Raw genomic sequence first — 20074 nt, 5'->3', positions numbered from 1 at the left:
TCAGAGGTATGTAGGCTGCAGTAAGTACTGGGAGATCAAGAAGCTTGCACAGGATAGAACAGCATGGAGAGCTGCATCAAACCAGTCTCAGGACTGAAGACCACAACAACAACAACAACAACAACAACAATAATCTCATATCCTTGAAGATTCTACGGGTGATAGTTTTTTATGCTTGTTAGCGACAATGTGGCACAGTGTCGAATGACTTTCGGAAATTTACTTGTTGACACTTTGCAATATATCGTGTGCTAGCAAAGTAAGCTGCATTTAGTTACAGCATGCTACTATGTGCTAACAATGTCACCCGCCACTCGGTACAATGTCGTGGCGCTACAGTTTTTAACACAAACGGTACACTTGTGTATTAATAATCTATTCGCGTATAGAACACAGACTTCGCAAATGTTTACACAAAAACGGTACGTGACTGCTGGCCTGCTTGATTGCTAATGCCGAGCATATAGCGGCTGATAGTAGGGAGAAGATGGAGACGTGGAAGTACATTTAGATGTAGCCACGCTGACTCCCGCGTCAGCGATCTAAGCAGCACGCAAAGCTGTGCATTCTTTTATTTTTCCGTCCCCAGCAATTCTTCGTCTTTTAATCATAATGCTTGCTTGAAGAGTTCACTTGATACGCTGTGTGAAGATACGAATGGATGACGAATGGAAAAGCACAGTTCAGCCACTTCTTACCGCGTCCTAGTTGCAACAGCTGATAAAACTGCTTAATTTCTGATACCATTTCGGAAGTAAATCTACAGGTTGATTTTCGAAAACATAGTCCAGGCCTATATCTGCTCGAGGTAGAAATGCAACGAGGTTTTGGGAACGATCAGAGAGACACTTTAGACTTAAGCAGTGAATTGAATGAAAATATTTGCAGTTGCTGTAGCCGAGTGGGAAAGAAATGTTGAGGGTCGTACATTGGTGGAGGCTGGATCAAACATTGTCGAGAGGTATCTGAGACGGCAACTCCGGAAGGTGACTTACTACTTTGTGTCGCCGCTATTGGTTAGAATGCTCAGCCTCGAACATGGCGGTGGCAGACATCGACAAACGAGAACGAAATGAGAGGCACAGAATGTGTAGTTGCCTCCTAGGTGACTTTAATTGTATGGGCAGTAAGTTGTAGTCTGAGGGACATTTCTGTGCCTACCATTTCGCCTCCTAATGCTGGAGTCATCCTCAGAGGCTATAAAGCCTTCATTACTTGATTTTCGAAGTTGAGGAAGCTCCTCAGACAAAATTATTTGCACGTAACCGCGCAACGTCTATATTATGGAGCTTGTACTGCGGAAAAGTTGGCATTGTTCGCTGTAATTAGCACCAAGGCCAACTACTCGGCTCATTTAAATCCTCCTTTTACGTCAAAGTTGTTTATGTTCTTTATCACCGCTCTGTACACCTAGCATAGCAGTGATCGGACCTCGGTAAAACCGAAGTGTGAGAGAATGGAATTACGCGGGACCCGGGCCCCAGTGCATGTTCTGCTGCTGGCGATTTACGCATGTTGCACGGACAATTGCTTTCGTGTTGTTCAAGCCGCATGTTGATGCTTCCTTTCGGTCCAGTGTACGAGCGCAAGGAAAACAAGACTACCTATAAGTTACGCCATAGGTTATTGTCCGAATGTGCATAGTCAAACTATGAAGGGAAAATGGACAAATGTGGTATCAAACTAACTAGCGTGAAGCATAGTATGGTAATTAAGGAAAACGAGGGAAAATCGTACATTTATTTTCCGTCCAATTTTCTTAACCAAACGAACAGCAGGAAATAGGTAAATTTTGCAAAAATACTTGCGTGAAAGTATTCAGGGTAATTAACAAAAAACAACTTTGCGATTTGGGGGGAAAGAAATTGAAGTATTCCACGAACAGATACTGCTAGTAAAAGAAGCATGAAAAAGTTCATTTCTTCATTTTGCGTTTAAAAGTCGCAGTGATGTCATATTTGATTTTTAAAATGGCCTCCTTCGAATCCGGAACTACGTTCAGGATATTTCGAATAGACGCTACGTAAGCAAATGAAGTGTCAATAAGATCGTGGTTTCTGAACAAACTTGAAAATTAAAAATAAATTGAAAGAAAATCGGCCAAATGTTCTGTGAAATAGTTCGTGTAAAAGTGAGAAATAAAATAGTTTAGTGAAACATTTGACGCGCGTTTGTATGACGCACGAAGTCATGTACAGCGAATGTGGCGCATCAGATCTTTTTATAATCAACCTTATTTCTTACAAACCATTTCTCGAAACGACCGATTTTTCAATTTTTATTTTATTTTATTTTTTTTGTATTTTTTTTTATTTTTAATGGTATGTACACTTGATCGCATGTGCAAGAAATCCTGTATTCTCCTGCCATGACAAGCGTTGAACGTGTGTATGTCCTTCGCAGTTGTCAAACACTCCCACAACTTTCTTATTGGAGTAAATACTGTCTCGATACCGTGCCTTCTTAACACTGCTGAAGCGATATTTTTTCCGCTGGAAACTGCAGATCTTGTATGACTGCACGGAGGGTTTGGAAGCTACTTCGTTCGTGGGTGAGTTAAATTTCTTTAGGATCCTTGCACTGAGTCTCAGCCAGTCGTTTGCTTTTCCTCCAAATAGTTTTACGCGGTCGTTCCATTTTATGTCGCCCCGGGCGCATACTCGTAAGTAGGCAAGGTTGCCACTTCCCGCGAACGGTCAGCAGTAGAGTAATGGAACAATTACATGTCTTTGCCGTACTGGGGCGCAGTAAGTTACATTTCTTTATGTTGGGGGTTTATCGCCAGCCCCTGTATCAAGCATAACTCCTCCATACATTATCCCGTGTTTAGCTACCTTTTTATAGCGTTGCCACTTCCCTGCCTACAAGCCCGCAGCTCGTGGTCGTGTGGTAGCGTTCTCGCTTCCCACGCCCGGGTTCCCGGGTTCGATTCCAGGCGGGGTCAGGGATTTTCTCTGCCTCGTGATGGCTGGGTGTTGTGTGATGTCCTTAGGTTAGTTAGGTTTAAGTAGTTCTAAGTTCTAGGGGACTGATGACCGTAGATGATAAGTCCCATAGTGCTGAGAGCCATTTGAACCATTTGAACCCTGCCTACAAACGTCTACGTCCGCGAATAGTCGTATGGCAAGTAGGTATTCTAGTATACGGCAGCTGTCTAGAACAATTCTTGCGCCATGGGGAGAACAGGCTCACCAACATGAGTACCAGTTATCTTCCAATAGGACGCGCTGAACACCATGTAAACCATTTCATTTCAGACTTTTCAAGACGCTTTCCGTGCCCCTATCCTTACGCGCCCTGCGGTGTAGGTTTTGTGACAGCGCAGCTCTGTTTTTTTGTACTGTCTTCGTAACGTTTTGAGTCACTTTTGTAGTCGTGGTCTCTCTTTAGACACAGCAATCCTCTTTTATTGAACTGTTGTATGTGCAACTTGGTTGTGCTTCCAGTTGAGCTGGTAGCCACTAGTGTTCCTGACTGTTCTAACAACCCTACCACAACAAAGGTCAAAAATTAATTATGATTGTAGTGTTGCTCACGCTGCTAAATATTGCATTTTCGGACAACAACAAAGTTATATTATGTGGCAGGTGTCATTAGAGCACAGTTAATAAAGTCATTTCTTGAAATAATGCATAAACTAGGCACTCATCTTTTCGTGTTTCCCACGCTGGTCTCGTTGTGAACTCATGGCTCAATCGTCGAGAATCTAGGTAGTGATGATTCCAAGCTCAGATGCAAAGAGGCGTAGGTGTTATTCTGCGATATTCAAAAGTTTTATAGATGTGTTTCATAAACCATTCTTGAAGATTAAACTTTTGCAAGTTAGGACAATGGTGATGTAAAAAAGTAATCAGCACTCCGAATTTAAGTTACACTTCTTTTTTATTACTTGTGCTGCAATATCACGTAACTCGTTCCAAAACATCACTTCACAATATAAAACATACTTGAAAATATCTCCTCACTGTTAAAGTTCACATTTCATAAACTTACTACAATTTGCGTCTTTTCAACATGACGACCAAGACTACACTCTCTAATAACCGCTTACGCGCCCAAAAATCAGAGTTACAAGTACGTCAAAGATGATAGTGACAAAAGAAAGAATAGACATAAGAATAATATCATTGCAATATAAACATATCGCTGTATCAAAGTACCTCTACATTAATGAAATCAAATCTGAATGTTGTCACAGAAATATGTTAACTATTTTACAGAAACACAGTAGAATATTGCTGGTATCGAGAGGTTGAGGTGAGGTGCCGTAATGGTTACGTAATTCAAGTACCATTACAGTGTGTTACCACGCTCGCATAGAAAACTTGTCCTAGATGGCCGGCACGGTACACACTGGCGGTCCGGTGTCTCGGAGCAACAGCAGATGTAGAGAGGAAAGCATGGATGAGCCAAAACATTACTGCCATCTGCTTAATAGGGCGTGGGTCCACGTTTGTAGGGCAAAATAGCAGCGATTCTGCTGGGCATGGAGGCGACAAATCCTTGGTATGTTTCCGAGGGTATTATAAATTTGTCGCGTTGGAAGTCAGATCTGGAGATAGGAGAGATCCTTCCGAAGTTGTGTCCCCAGCGCAGAAGCCAGCTCGTCGGTCGTGGTATCTTCTTCTGCAGAGGCTGCTATGCTGTCATCTCGGACTTGAACCTGTGTTTGTGCTTTTTTTTTTGTGGGATGCCACTTGCCCAGGTTAGTCTCAGTATCTACAGAGGGCAAGATCTGTAGTACTGACAATGATGGTAGGCGACACTTCTCATTAATGTATCCTGTTTTTTTATATTTTAAGTAATCACTTTTTTGCACTGTCTTCTACGACACTTGACATAGCTTCCTTATTAATACGGTAACTTTTATGACAACTTACGGTATAGAGTACGACATGTCCGTCCGAAATAGAGATACACCTCCGGCTCTAAGGAACGCCCGAAATGTCTGACTAGCGCAGTCGAAGTACTTCGTCTCCTAGGTGCGCCAGAGCGACACCAAGGTGTGCGAAGCACTTCAGTTGTTATATCATTACTGTTATGTTTCTCAAAACTAGTGAAATTTAAAAAAAGTAACGGGATACTCGTAGGGTAACCATGAGAGATTGTCATACTGAAAACTGGGTTAAATACAATGAAAATTTTACAAATAATTAATAAGAGGAGTTAGGCGTTTTGGTGCCTAACACCCGAATGTGCCGACCAATCAGAAGCAAGTTCAGTACAATTAAAGGACTCTACCACGGGAATGGTACATACTGTGCCATCCGCTGCTTGTAACCTACTTCACTTTTGTACGATATGGTACACGACGAAGTGTGTGACTGGGTCCAGGCCTGGATCCGACAGCAGCGTAATACACTACTGGACATTAAAATTGCTACACCAAAAAGAAATGCAGATGATAAACGGGTATTCATTGGACAAATATATTATACTAGAAAACACATGTGATTACATTTTCGCGCAATTTGGGTGCATAGATCCTGAGATATAAGTACCCAGAACAACCACCTCTGGCCGTAATAACGGCCTTCATACGCCTGGGCATTGAGTCAAACAGAGCTTGGATGGCGTGTACAGGTGCAGCTGCCCATGCAGCTTCAACGCGATATCACAGTTCATCAAGAGTAGTGACTGGCGTATTGCGACGGGTCAGTTGCTCGGCCACCATTGACCAGACGTTTTCAATTGGTGAGAGATCTGGAGAATGTGCTGGCCAGGGCAGCAGTCGAACATTTTCTGTATCCAGGAGGACCCGTACAGGACGTGCAACATGCGGTCGTGCATTGTCCTGCAAAAATGTAGGGTTTCGCAGGGATCGAATGAAGGGTAGAGCCACGAGTCGTAACACATCTGAAATGTAACGTCCACTGTTCAAAGTGCCGTCAATGCGAACAAGAGGTGACCGAGACGTGTAACCAATGGCACCCCATACCATCACGCCGGGTGATACACAGAATGGCGATGACGAATACACGCTTCCAATGTGCGTTCACCGCGATGTCGCCAAACACGGATGCGACCATCATGATACTTTTAACAGAACCTGGATTCATCCGAAAAAATGACATTTTGGCATACGTGCACCCAGGTTCGTCGTTGAGCACACCATCGCAGGCGCTCCTGTCTGTGATGCAGCGTCAAGGGTAACCGCAGCCACGGTCTCCGAGTTGATAGTCCATGCTGCTGCAAACGTCGTCGAACCGTTTGTGCAGATGGTTGTTGTCTTGCAAACGTCCCCATCTGTTGACTCAGGGATCGAGACGTGGCTGCACGATCAGTTACAGCCATGCGGATAAGATGCCTGTCATCTCGACTGCTAGTGATACGAGGCCGTTGGGATCCAGCACTGCGTTCCGTATTACCCTCCTGAACCCACCGAGCCGGCCGAAGTGGCCGTGCGGTTAAAGGCGCTGCAGTCTGGAACCGCAGGACCGCTACGGTCGCAGGTTCGAATCCTGCCTCGGGCATGGATGTTTGTGATGTCCTTAGGTTAGTTAGGTTTAACTAGTTCTAAGTTCTAGAGGACTAATGACCTCAGCAGTTGAGTCCCATAGTGCTCAGAGCCATTTGAACCATTTGAACCCACCGATTCCATATTCTGCTAACAGTCATTGGATCTCTTCCAACGCGAGCAGCAATGTCGCAATACGATAAACCGCAATCGCGATAAGCTACAGTCCGACCATTATCAAAGTCGGAAACGTGATGGTACGCATTTCTCCTCGTTACACGAGGCATCACAGCAACGTTTCACTAGTTAACGCCCGACAATTGCTGTTTGTGTGTGAGAAATCGGTTGGAAAGTTTCCTCATGTCAGCACGTTGTAGGTGTCGCTATCGGCGCCAACCTTGTGTAGTGAAATATGTGATTTAACTGAACAAGCGTCACCTCCTCACTGCTCTACGGTTCTGGCTCCATGATCCTGTACCTACTGCAATCTTAACTGACCAAGACTCTGGGGCAAAGTGGGAACACGTATGGGTCGTATGTTGCAGAGCCCCACGTTCAACAGTGCGCACTGAACGGAGTTCTCTGAAACACTTGTGTCTGCACCAGCGTAGAATTTTGCCGTCAGGTCTGCCAGAGATCGTCACCTGTCCTGCTTGACAGAGTGGGCAAGCCTCAGATCTCCACGTTCTGTGATGACGTGTAGACGTCCACCGCTTAAATCTACATCTATCGCTACATCACTACTGTGCAATTCACATCCAAGAGCTTCACCTACAGTTTACATAATCACGTTGACTATTTCTCGATCATTCCGCACTTGAACGGGTCGTGGGAAAAAGGAACATGTAAGTGTTCCTGTGCGATCTCTGATGCCTTATTTTATTACGACGGTCATTTCTGTCTATGTGGGTGGAAGCCAAGTCGTTAACTGAAATTTTATGAAACAATCTTGCCGCAACGAAAAAGACCTCGTCACCAGAGTTCGCGTATTATATCCGTGACGCTCACCCTCCTGCTTCACGGTAATACCAGGTGTACCGGCATGAAATGAGCGTTTTTTTTTTGTGAAAATGAAACACTAATTTTGAATTGAAAAGTAAAAACATTTTATTCAAAGTACTGATCATTGCTTTCTATACATTTTGACCACCTTTCTGGCAATTTGTGGACACCACGTCAATAGAAATGTTCGTCTTTTGAAGCAAACCAATCAGACACCCAATTTTCGATTTCTTCGTAGGAATCGAAGTGTTCCTCAGCGAATGCGTGTCCCATTGATGAAAACAAATGGTAGTCGGAAGGGGCCAAGCCGGCCGGAGTGGCCGTGCGGTTATAGGCGCTACAGTCTGGAACCGCGTGACCGCTATGGTCGCAGGTTCGAATCCTGCCTCGGGCATGGATGTGTGTGATGTCCTTAGGTTAGTTAGGTTTAAGTAGTTCTAAGTTCTAGGGGACTGATGACCACAGTAGTTAAGTCCCATAGTCCTCAGAGCCATTTGAACCATTTTTTGAAGGGGCCAAGTCTGGTGAATACGGCGGGTGGGGTAGCAGCTCCCAGCCAAGTGTTTTGATTGTATCCTGAACCAGTTTTGCTTTGTGTGCAGGTGCAGTGTCGTGTAAAAAAATTTCTTTGCCATGTCTTCTGGCCCATTCTGGTCTTTTTTCGATCAATGCATAGTTCAAATTGATCATTTGTTGTCTGTAGCGATTAGTATTCGCAGTATCGCCGGGTTTTAGAAGCTCTTGATACACAACACCTTTCTGATCCCACCAAACACAGAGCATTGTCTTCTTGCCGAATCGATCTGGTTTTGCAGTCGATGTTGATGGTTGTCCCGGATTAATCCATGATTTTTCCCGCTTAGGATTCTTAAAATAAATCCATTTTTCATCGCCAGTAACAATTCGATGCAAAACTGATTTTCTTTCATGTCTTTGAAGCAAAATTTGACAAATGCTTTTCGGTTTTCCATCTGTCTTTCATTCAATTCATGTGGCACCCATTTTCCACACTTTTGGATCTTTCCCATAGCTTTCAAACGGTCAGAAACTGAAACTTCCTGGCTGATTAAAACTGTGTGCCCGACCTAGACTCGAACTCGGGACCTTTGCCTTTCGCGGGCAAGTGCTCTACCATCTGAGCTACCGAAGCACGACTCACGCCCGGTCCTCACAGCTTAACTTTTGCCAGTATCTCGTCTCCTACCTTCCCGAGTTCGAGTCTCGGTTGGGCACACAGTTTTAATCTGCCAGAAAGTTTCATATCAGCGCACACTCCGCTGCAGAGTGAAAATCTCATTCTGGTCAGAAACTGTTTGTTGTGCAACATTTAGCATTGCTGCTATTTGCTTCTGACAAAAGTATCATCTTCATGAAATATTGCTTGCAATTCGGCATCTTCGAACGTTTTTGGTGGTCTTCCACGTTCTTCATTTCTTACATCCAAATCATTATTTCTGAACTGTTGAAACCATCTTTTGGATGTTGCTTCTGATAGAGCATTATCACCATATGCCTCGACAAGCGTTCGATGCGACTCTGCAGCACATTTCTTCAAATGAAAACAAAAAATTAATGCTTTCCGCAAAACATCACTTTCTGGTACAAAATTTGACATTGTTAACACGATGAAAACATATGCATTTGGTTTTTCCGTGACTTGATGTATACTAAATATCTTTGACAGATATCATATCAACCAAACAAAAAAAAAGAAAAAAAAGGTTCGTTCACAACGAATGTTCCCTATCGACACATTTGTACCTTAACGCTCGTTTCATACCGGTACACCTGGTACAAAACGAGATACCCTTCATTGAACTTTCTCGATATCCAATTTCAGTCTTGTCAGGTAAGGATCCCATACCACACAGAACTACTCCATAACAGGACGGACAAGTGTTGTTTGGGAAGTTTCTTTAGCAGACCTGTTGCATCTTCTAAGTATTCTGCCAATAAAACGCCTTCTTTGGTTCTCCTCTCCCACAACATTTTCTATGAGATGATGATCGTAATTGTTGTTCTTAAGTATTTCGTTGAATCGACAAAATTTAAAAATGTATTATTTATCGTATAACTTAAATTTAACGAATTCCTTTTAGTACTCATGTGAGAACTTAGTGCTTTTATTTTTCGCCGCCATTGCGACCTTCGCACCATGCAGACATCTTGTATTATCATTTTGCAATCCGTGTTGATCTTATGATGACTTTACTAGACGGTAAGCGACTGCATCATCTGCAAACAATCCCAGACGGCTATTCATAATGCCTTCCAAATCTTTTATATAGGTCAGGAAAAGCAGAGGGCCTACAATTCTTCTTTGGGAACACCTGATAACTCTTCTGTTTCAATCGATAGCTTTCCATCTCTTACCACGAACTGTACCCTTTCTGACAGGAATCCAGTCACACAAGTAAGATGATAATCCGTGGGCACGCAATTTGATTAAGAGTCGCTTGTGAGGAACGGTGTCAAAAGCCTTCTGGAAATATGGAAATATGGAATCAACTTGAGGTCCACTGTCAGTAGCACTCATTACTTCGTGTGGATAACGGGCCACTCGTGTTTAACAAGAACGATATTTTCCCGATCTATGCTGGCTGTGTGTCAGTAAATAGTTTTCCTCAAAGTATTTCACTGTCGCTTCTTATGCTGGTTCACTTTCGCGACCCGTATCGTTGCTACGATGATTCCCCATTCGCCTCCGCTTACATACAAGGTGGTCATAATGTCTCGATCCGTTTCTAACAAATAATGGATACTTTTACATAATTATATTATGTGTTGTTGTTGTGGTCTTCAGTCCTGAGACTGGTTTGATGCAGCTCTCCATGTTACTCTATCCTGTGCAAGCTTCTTCATCTCCCAGTACCTACTGCAACCTACATCCTTCTGAATCTGCTTAGTGTATTGATCTCTTGGTCTCCCTCTACGATTTTTACCCTCCACGCTGCCCTCCAATGCTAAATTTGTGATCCCTTGATGCCTTAAAACATGTCCTACCAACCGATCCCTTCTTCTAGTCAAGTTGTGCCACAAACTTCTCTTCTCCCCAATCCTATTCAATACCTCCTCATTAGTTACGTGATCTACCCACCATATCTTCAGCATTCTTATGTAGCACCACATTTCGAAAGCTTCTATTCTCTTCTTGTCCAAACTGGTTATCGTCCATGTTTCACTTCCATACATGGCTACACTCCATACAAATATTTTTAGAAACGACTTCCTGACACTTAAATCTATACTCGATGTTAACAAATTTCTCTTCTTCAGAAACGATTTCCTTGCCATTGCCAGTCTACATTTTATATCCTCTCTACTTCGACCATCATCAGTTATTTTACTCCCTAAATAGCAAAACTCCTTTACTACTTTAAGTGTCTCATTTCCTAATCTAATCCCCTCAGCATCACCCGATTTAATTTGACTACATTCCATTATCCTCGTTTTGCTTTTGTTGATATTCATCTTATATCCTCCTTTCAAGACACTGACCATTCCGTTCAACTTCTCTTCCAAGTCCTTTGCTGTCTCTGACAGAATTACAATGTCATCGGCGAACCTCAAAGTTTTTACTTCTTCTCCATGAATTTTAATACCTACTCCGAATTTTTCTTTTGTTTCCTTTACTGCTTGCTCAATATACAGATTGAATAACATCGGGGAGAGGCTACAACCCTGTCTCACTCCTTTCCCAACCACTGCTTCCCTTTCATGCCCCTCGACTCTTATAACTGCCATCTGGTTTCTGTACAAATTGTAAATAGCCTTTCGCTCCCTGTATTTTACCCCTGCCACCTTCAGAATTTGAAAGAGAGTATTCCAGTTAACGTTGTCAAAAGCTTTCTCTAAGTCTACAAATGCTAGAAATGTAGGTTTGCCTTTTCTTAATCTTTCTTCTAAGATAAGTCGTAAGGTTAGTATTGCCTCTCGTGTTCCAACATTTCTACGGAATCCAAACTGATCTTCCCCGAGGTCCGCTTCTACCAGTTTTTCCATTCGTCTGTAAAGAATTCGCGTTAGTATTTTGCAGCTGTGACTTATTAAACTGATAGTTCGGTAATTTTCACATCTGTCAACACCTGCCTTCTTTGGGATTGGAATTATTATATTCTTCTTGAAGTCTGTGGGTATTTCGCCTGTCTCATACATCTTGCTCACCAGATGGTAGAGTTTTGTCATGACTGGCTCTCCCAAGGCCATCAGTAGTTCTAATGGAATGTTGTCTACTTCCGGGGCCTTGTTTCGACTCAGGTCTTTCAGTGCTCTGTCAAACTCTTCACGCAGTATCTTATCTCCCATTTCATCTTCATCTACATCCTCTTCCATTTCCATAATATTGTCCTCAAGTACATCACCCTTGTATAAACCCTCTATATACTCCTTCCACCTTTCTGCCTTCCCTTCTTTGCTTAGAACTGGGTTGCCATCTGAGCTCATGATATTCATACAAGTGGTTCTCTTCTCTCCAAAGGTCTCTTTAATTTTCCTGTAGGCAGTATCTATCTTACCCCTAGTTAGACAAGCCTCTACATCCTTACATTTGTCCTCTAGCCATCCCTGCTTAGCCATTTTGCACTTCCTGTCGATCTCATTTTTGAGACGTTTGTATTCCCTTTTGCCTGTTTCATTTACTGCATTTTTGTATTTTCTCCTTTCATCAATTGAATTCAATATTTCTTCTGTTACCCAAGGATTTCTATTAGCCCTCGTCTTTTTACCTACTTGATCCTCTGCTGCCTTCACTACTACATCCCTCAGAGCTACCCATTCTTCTTCTACTGTATTTCTTTCCCCCATTCCTGTCAATTGTTCCCTTATGCTCTCCCTGAAACTCTGCATAACCTCTGGTTCTTTCAGTTTATCCAGGTCCCATCTCCTTAAATTCCCACCTTTTGGCAGTTTCTTCAGTTTCAATCTGCAGTTCATAACCAATAGATTGTGGTCAGAATCCACATCTGCCCCTGGAAATGTCTTACAATTTAAAACCTGGTTCCTAAATCTCTGTCTTACCATTATATAATCTATCTGATACCTATTAGTATCTCCAGGATTCTTCCAGGTATACAACCTTCTTTTATGATTCTTGAACCAAGTGTTAGCTATGATTAAGTTATGCTCTGTGCAAAATTCTACAAGGCGGCTTCCTCTTTCATTTCTTCCCCCCAATCCATATTCACCTACTACGTTTCCTTCTCTCCCTTTTCCTACTGACGAATTCCAGTCACCCATGACTATTAAATTTTCGTCTCCCTTCACTACCTGAATAATTTCTTTTATCTCGTCATACATTTCATCAATTTCTTCTTCATCTGCAGAGCTAGTTGGCATATAAACTTGTACTACTGTAGTAGGCATGGGCTTTGTGTCTATCTTGGCCACAATAATGCGTTCACTATGCTGTTTGTAGTAGCTAACCCGCACTCCTATTTTTTTATTCATTATTAAACCTACTCCTGCATTACCTCTATTTGATTTTGTATTTATAACCCTGTAATCATCTGACCAAAAGTCTTGTCCCTCCTGCCACCGAACTTCACTAATTCCCACTATATCTAACTTTAACCTATCCATTTCCCTTTTTAAATTTTCTAACCTACCTGCCCGATTAAGGGATCTGACATTCCACACTCCGATCCGTAGAATGCCAGTTTTCTTTCTCCTGATAAGGACGTCCTCTTGAGTAGTCCCCGCCCGGAGATCCGAATGGGGGACTATTTTACCTCCGGAATATTTTACCCAAGAGGACGCCATCATCATTTAATCATACAGTAAAGCTGCATGTCCTCGGGAAAAATTACGGCTGTAGTTTCCCATTGCTTTCAGCCGTTCGCAGTACCAGCACAGCAAGGCCGTTTTGGTTAATGTTACAAGGCCAGATCAGTCAATCATCCAGACTGTTGCCCCTGCAACTACTGAAAAGGCTGCTGCCCCTCTTCAGGAACCACACGTTTGTCTGGCCTCTCAACAGATACCCCTCCGTTGTGGTTGCACCTACGGTACGGCTATCTGTATCGCTGAGGCACGCAAGCCTTCCCACCAACGGCAAGGTCCATGGTTCATGGGGGAAGGAATTATATTATACGCTCGTGATAACGTAGGCCTATCGCCTTTTTGCCAAGAATAATCAAGACAGCCGGCCGTAGTGGCCGTGCGGTTCTAGGCGCTACAGTCCGGAGCCGAGCGACCGCTACGGTCGCAGGTTCGAATCCTGCCTCACGCATGGATGTGTGTGATGTCCTTAGGTTAGTTAGGTTTAATTAGTTCTAAGTTCTTGGCGACTGATGACCTCAGAAGTTAAGTCGCATAGTGCTCAGAGCCATTTGAACCATTTTTGAATAATCAAGAAAAATTCTTAGGTAAAAGAATGTGTCGTTGTTGTTAGTGCATTATTGCACAGTTTATCTGGAGGTGCAACGAGTTCACTGGAATAATTAACAAGCCAGCAACGACAAGAGCAAATATGCGGTTATTTTTCAACAGCTCCCAAAGAATTGGAAGTGTTCGCGAAGAATCGCGTTCTGGGTGACTTTCTGTACCACAAGAGACTGTTCAGTGTATCAAATACGCAGTCGAAAGAAGTCCGCACTAGATCCAGATCCCTCACAAATTACGTGCGCGCCAAGCTGCGTGTTAAGATTTGATAGAAGCTGCATACACCCAACGCCAGATGTTGTTCACTGATGAGGAATTCCCTTGTATCCTTCCTACGGTGCGTACATAAAGTCAAAGGAGTTCAAAACAAAATTAAGGGATCTTCAGGATATAAGAGCTCAGAACCGAGATGCAGCGCCGGCTGCTTTACAAGATATGCTTCAGAACACATTTAGGTCTGCGCTTCAGTGATGCAAGCGATGTTTCGTAATGGACGGAGACGATGTTGAAGTGAGGTTAAAATGTGTATACAGGGTGTCTCTCCTAAGGTCCTGCAGGCGCAATTTCCCTAGTGTTTCAACAGATATTTGTAATTCTATTTTTGCACTGTGTAGCTGGAGTCAGCCCAAACAAATAGGGCTCACTACGTCTTTAATGCGACGGTAAGCGTCGGTTTGTTTCCCATTACGAACAAAATACACTACTGGCCATTAAAATTGCTACACCACGAAGATGACGTGCTACAGACGCGAAATTTAACCGACAGGGAGAAGATGCTGTGATATGCAAATGATTAGCTTCTCAGAGCATTCACACAAGGTTGCCGCCGGTGGCGACACCTACAACGTGCTGACATGTGGAAAGTATTCCACCGATTTCTCATACACAAACAGCAGTTGACCGGCGTTGCCTGGTGAAACGTTGTTGTGATGCCTCGTGTAAGGAGGAGAAATGCGTACCATCACGTTTCCGACTTTGATAAAGGTCGGATTGTAGCCTATCGCGATTGCGGTTTATCGTATCGCGACATTGGTGCTCGCGTTGGTCGAGATCCAATGAGTGTTAGCAGAATATGGAAATCGGTGGGTTCAGGAGGGTAATACGGAACGCCGTTCCGGATCCCAACGGCCTCGTATCAGTAGCAATCGAAATGACAGGCATCTTATCCGCATGGCTGTAACGGATCGTGCAGCCACGTCTCGATCCCTGAATCAACAGATGGGGACGTTTGCAAGAAAACAACCATCTGCACGAACAGTTCGACGACGTCTGCAGAAACAAGGACTATCAGCTAGGAGACCATGGCTGCGGTTACCCTTGACGCTGCATCACAGACAGGAGCGCCTACGATGGTGTACTCGACGACAAACCTGGGTGCACGAATGGCAAAGCGTCATTTTTTCGGATGAGTCCAGGTTCTGTTTACAGCATCATGATGGTCGCATCCGTGTTCGGCGACATCGCGGTGAACGCAGATTGGAAGCGTGTATTTGTCATCGCCATACTGGCGTATCACCCGGCGTGATGGTATGGGGTGCCATTGGCTACACGTCTCGGTCACCTCTTGTTCGCATTGACGGCACTTCGCACAGTGGACGTTACAGTTCAGATCTGTTATGACTCGTGGCTCTACCATTCATTCGATCCCTGCGAAACCCTACATTTCAGCAGGATAATGCTCGACCGCGTGTTGCAGGTCCTGTGCGGGAATTTCTGGATACAGAAAATGTTCGACTGCTGCCGTGGCCAGCACATTCTCCAGATCTCTCACCAATTGAAAACGTCTGGTCAATTGTGGCTGAGCAACTGGCTCGTCACAATACGCCAGTCACTACTCTTGATAAACTGTAGTATCGTGTTGAAGCTGCATGGGCAACTGTACCTGTACACGCCATCCAAGCTCTGTGTGACTCAATGCCCAGGAGTATCAAGGCCGTTATTATGGTCAGAGGTGGTTGTTCTGGGTACTGTTTTGTCAGGATCTATGCACCTAAATTGGGTGAAAATGTAATCACATGTCAGTTCTAGTATAATATATTTGTAGAATGAATATCCGTTTATCATCTGCATTTCTTCTTGGTGTAGCAATTTTAATGGCCAGTAGTGTAATTTTTAAAGCGAAATTTTACGTAGCCATTCGGCAAAGCGGTCCCAGATCAGTCTAGCTGGATAATTGTTTAATCGGAATGTATTAACAAGGACAGTAAAACACGAAGAATCACAGCAATCAAGCAGCGACTCAGCACCACCGCATGCAGTCAGCGCAAGCCTGTCGTTGCTTGAGTACTGAGCATTCTTAGAGTTTTAATGTCCCTGTTAATACATATCGATAAAACAGATATTTGCACTAGAATAATTTGTGACCGCTCTATCGAATGACCACGTAAAATTCCGATTTTAAAAACATTCCGTTCATAACGGGAAACAAATATACCCTTACCGTCCTGAAAGACGTAATGAGCGCTCTATTTTTGGCCTGTGTCCAGCTACAGAATGCAGAAACGAAATGCAAATATCTGCCGAAACACCGGGGAAAATGCGCCTGATGACTCTTGGGAGAAACGTCCTGTATGGAATAGCAATAAAGATACATGCGTGTTTTTTTTATTTTATTTATTTATTAATGTTCGTGGGACCAAATTAAGGAGAAGTCTCCATGGTCATGGAACGATTCAATACATGAAATTATAACACGATAGTAGAAATAGATAAAATGAAATATAAGAAACATATTCAGGCAACAATTCGTAAGTTTAAATAAAGAAAATCGACAATGTAACACTGGAATTTGCTTAATTTTTCAGCTCTTCCAGGAGCTCCTCGACAGAATAGAAGGAGTGAGCGTTGAGGAAACTCTTCAGTTTATACTTAAAAGAGTTTGGGCTACTGCTAAGATTTTAGAGTTCTTATTGAAAATGGATGCAGCAGAATACTGCACTCCTTTCTGCACAAGAGTCAAGGAAGTGCATTCCACATGCACATTTGACTTCTGCCTAGTATTAACTGAGTGAAAGCTGCTAACTCTTGGGAATAAGCTAATATTGGTAACAACAAACGACATTAAAGAAAATATATACTGTAAGGGCAATGTCAAAATTCCCAGACTATTGAATAAGGGTCGACAAGAGGTTCTCGAACTTACACCACACATAGCTCGAACAGCCCGTTTTTGAGCCAAAAATACCCTTTTTGAATCAGAAGAATTACCCCAAAAAATAATACCATATGACATAAGCGTATGAAAATATGCGAAGTAGAATACTTTTCGTGTTGAACTGTCACTTATTTCAGATACTGTTCTAATGGTAAATAAAGCAGCATTTAGTTTCTGAACATGGGCTTTCCACAACAGCTTACTATCTATCCGAACGCCTAGGAACTTGAACTGTTCCGTTTCGCTTATAATATGCCCATTTTGTCTGAACAAAATATCGGTTCTTGTTGAATTGTGAGTTAGAAACTGTAAAAAATGAGTCTTACTGTGATTTAGCATCAAATTATTTTCGACAAGCCACGAACTTATTTCATGAACTACATTATTTGATACTGTTTCAATATTACACACAAGATCCTTCACTACAAGCTGGTGTCATCAGCAAACAGAAATATTTTTGAATCACCTGTAATACTAGAAGGCATATCATTTATATAAATACGAAACAGCAGTGGCCCCAGCACGGACCCTTGGGGAACGCCCCACTTAACAGTGCCCCATTGGGACTGAACACATAAATGCATCCATTATTTCTTATAAATAAGATCTTAAGGATTTGATGAGCACCCTGTACATTCGTTACCGCGTCGACACGAGGGTATTTAGCGTCGCGGTGGGCAGTGCTCTTAATGTTCTATATGTGGGTCATCAGTGTAGGTCAAAGTCCAAGCAACGCCTATGGTCCTGGCTTCTGTCAGACTGTCTGAGTCACACGCTACCTTTCATACAGTACCGTCCCACATCGGAAATCTATCGGCCGACTAGTCGGCAAGACGTCAGCTGAGGCGCTGATGGAAGAATTGAGGGGTACAGGGGTCTACAGGGTCGCCGTGACCTTTGTGGCCCAGTAGCCGTGACGTCACCGCCGTGTCTCGTCCTGTTGTCTGCGCGAAGAAAAATGCACGTTCCGAGAAGGCAGTCGTAATGCTTCGACACGAAGTCTCCTTGCGACACGGCAGGAGCATAAAACCGCTCTTCTGTTGTTTGAGTCACTCGCGACAGCACCTGATGGCGTCTCAATCTCCGGAGTCACGGTTGCCGATGCCGCCGGAAAGCGGCGCGTTGGCTGCGTTGTTGACGTCAGAGGTCGTCGCTTCTGCGCGTTAGCCGCTGGTCCCTCTGGACACGCCATTACATTCACAGCTCATTTCTGCTGCGCCCATCTTTTCTAAAGCTGATTTCGTGTTGTGGCTATTTGGTTCTCCTGAATCACCAAGTCACAGAAGTCGGTAGACCTATTTCTTCACTGCCAAGTGTGAGCAACGGAAGTGTGAGTCAGGAGTATCTGTGATTCCTTTGTCCGTTTAGAACTGTGTAGCTGTAATAATAAGGGTTGGGTTAGGTTAAGTTTTCGTAACCTTCAACGCCTCTCCTTTTCCACTTTGAGTAACAAACCACTTTTCCTTTATGCCACCTTCAGGTGGATGTCATTCGAGGTGGAAAATTAAGTCATTCAACACACAGTCCTCATCTTTGACCTGTTCGGGAGGTTTTTTACTCTGGCGTCAGTGTTTAACTTGTAAGCTCTGGTAATTGCTAGTATTTTCTTGCATCTGTACCGCATCAGCCTACTTCATACCGTAAAAACAACTCGCTAAACTTTCGTAGCTTTGTTGGTATTGGCCTTCATAATCTCCTATCTTCGATTTGATTATGAATTTCAGCCTAATTACCCACTTAGCTAATTAGCTTTTCCGTTGGATCGTGTAGCCTTTATACAACTCTGCACGATTTGACGTGGGACTTCTCTGAGTGACGTCACTGCATGGAGACACCGGTAGCTGACGGCGACGACAGACGTTGTGAAAATTCAAAATCGGCAAAAGAGTTAAAAAACCGCATATAATTCTCATTGTTTCAGTTGTACGTCGTATGAGCTATGACTAGTAAGGTACGCTTAATTAATACATATAAATGACTGAGTTACGTGCTCCTTTTCGACGAAAATTTCCACCTTCAACTCCACATTCTGACAAACCTTTTCCGATGAGTCTTTGGTAGCTCTCGCGATGACACGATAATTTCTTCACCAAACGATTTGATACGAGCCATGGCAGTTCTGCGACATGACATTCTCTGCTCACAGTTGTGTTATGTAATTGTCGCTCAGGTCTTGTGTCGGGGTGGCATTAGTGATTCTTTTTCTGCCTTTGCTGGGTATTGTGTGAGCCAGTTCTTTGTTTGTTGTGGTCTTCAGTCCTGAGACTGGTTTGATGCAGCTCTCCATGCTACTCTATCCTGTGCAAGCTTCTTCATCTCCCAGTACCAACTGCAACCTACATCGTTCTGAATCTGCTTAGTGTATTCATATCTTGGTCTCCCTCTACGATTTTTACCCTCCACGCTGCCCTCCAGTACTAAATTGGTGATCCCTCGATGTCTCAGAACATGTCCTACCAACCGATCCCTTCTTCTAGTCAAGTTGTGCCACAAGCTCCTCTTCTCCCCAGTTCTATTCAATACCTCCTCATTAGTTATGTGATCAATCCATCTAATCTTCAGAATTCTTCTGTAGCACCACATTTCGAAAGCTTCTATTCTCTTCTTGTCTAAGCTATTTATCGTCCACGTTTCACTTCCATACATGGTTACACTCCATACACGTACTTTGAGAAACGACTTCCTGACATTTAAATCTCTACTCGATGTTAACAAATTTCTCTTCTTAAGAAACGGTTTCCTTGCCATTGCCAGTCTACATTTTATATCCTCTCTACTTCGACCATCATCAGTTATTTTGCTCCCCAAATAGCAAAACTCCTTTACTACCTTAAGTGTGTCATTTCCTAATCTAATTCCCTCAGTATTTCTGTTTTTCTGTATCTATTGATCAATGGCACGGAAAGTGTATTCGATCTGTACTCGAGATAAAAAAGTCGCTTTCGCGTCGCACTTTTATCGTTCTGCATGGCCGTCACTGTCATTAAATTATTGGGGAAAGGGGGACGACGCAATAGATGGGATATAAATCACAAGGGAACCTAAGCGGGACATTTCCTCGAAAAAAAAATTTAAAAATTAGG

The sequence above is a fragment of the Schistocerca nitens genome, chromosome 9, assembly GCF_023898315.1.
Source record: "Schistocerca nitens isolate TAMUIC-IGC-003100 chromosome 9, iqSchNite1.1, whole genome shotgun sequence".
Classification (NCBI taxonomy): domain Eukaryota; kingdom Metazoa; phylum Arthropoda; class Insecta; order Orthoptera; family Acrididae; genus Schistocerca; species Schistocerca nitens.
This window is presented reverse-complemented; position numbering follows the sequence as displayed.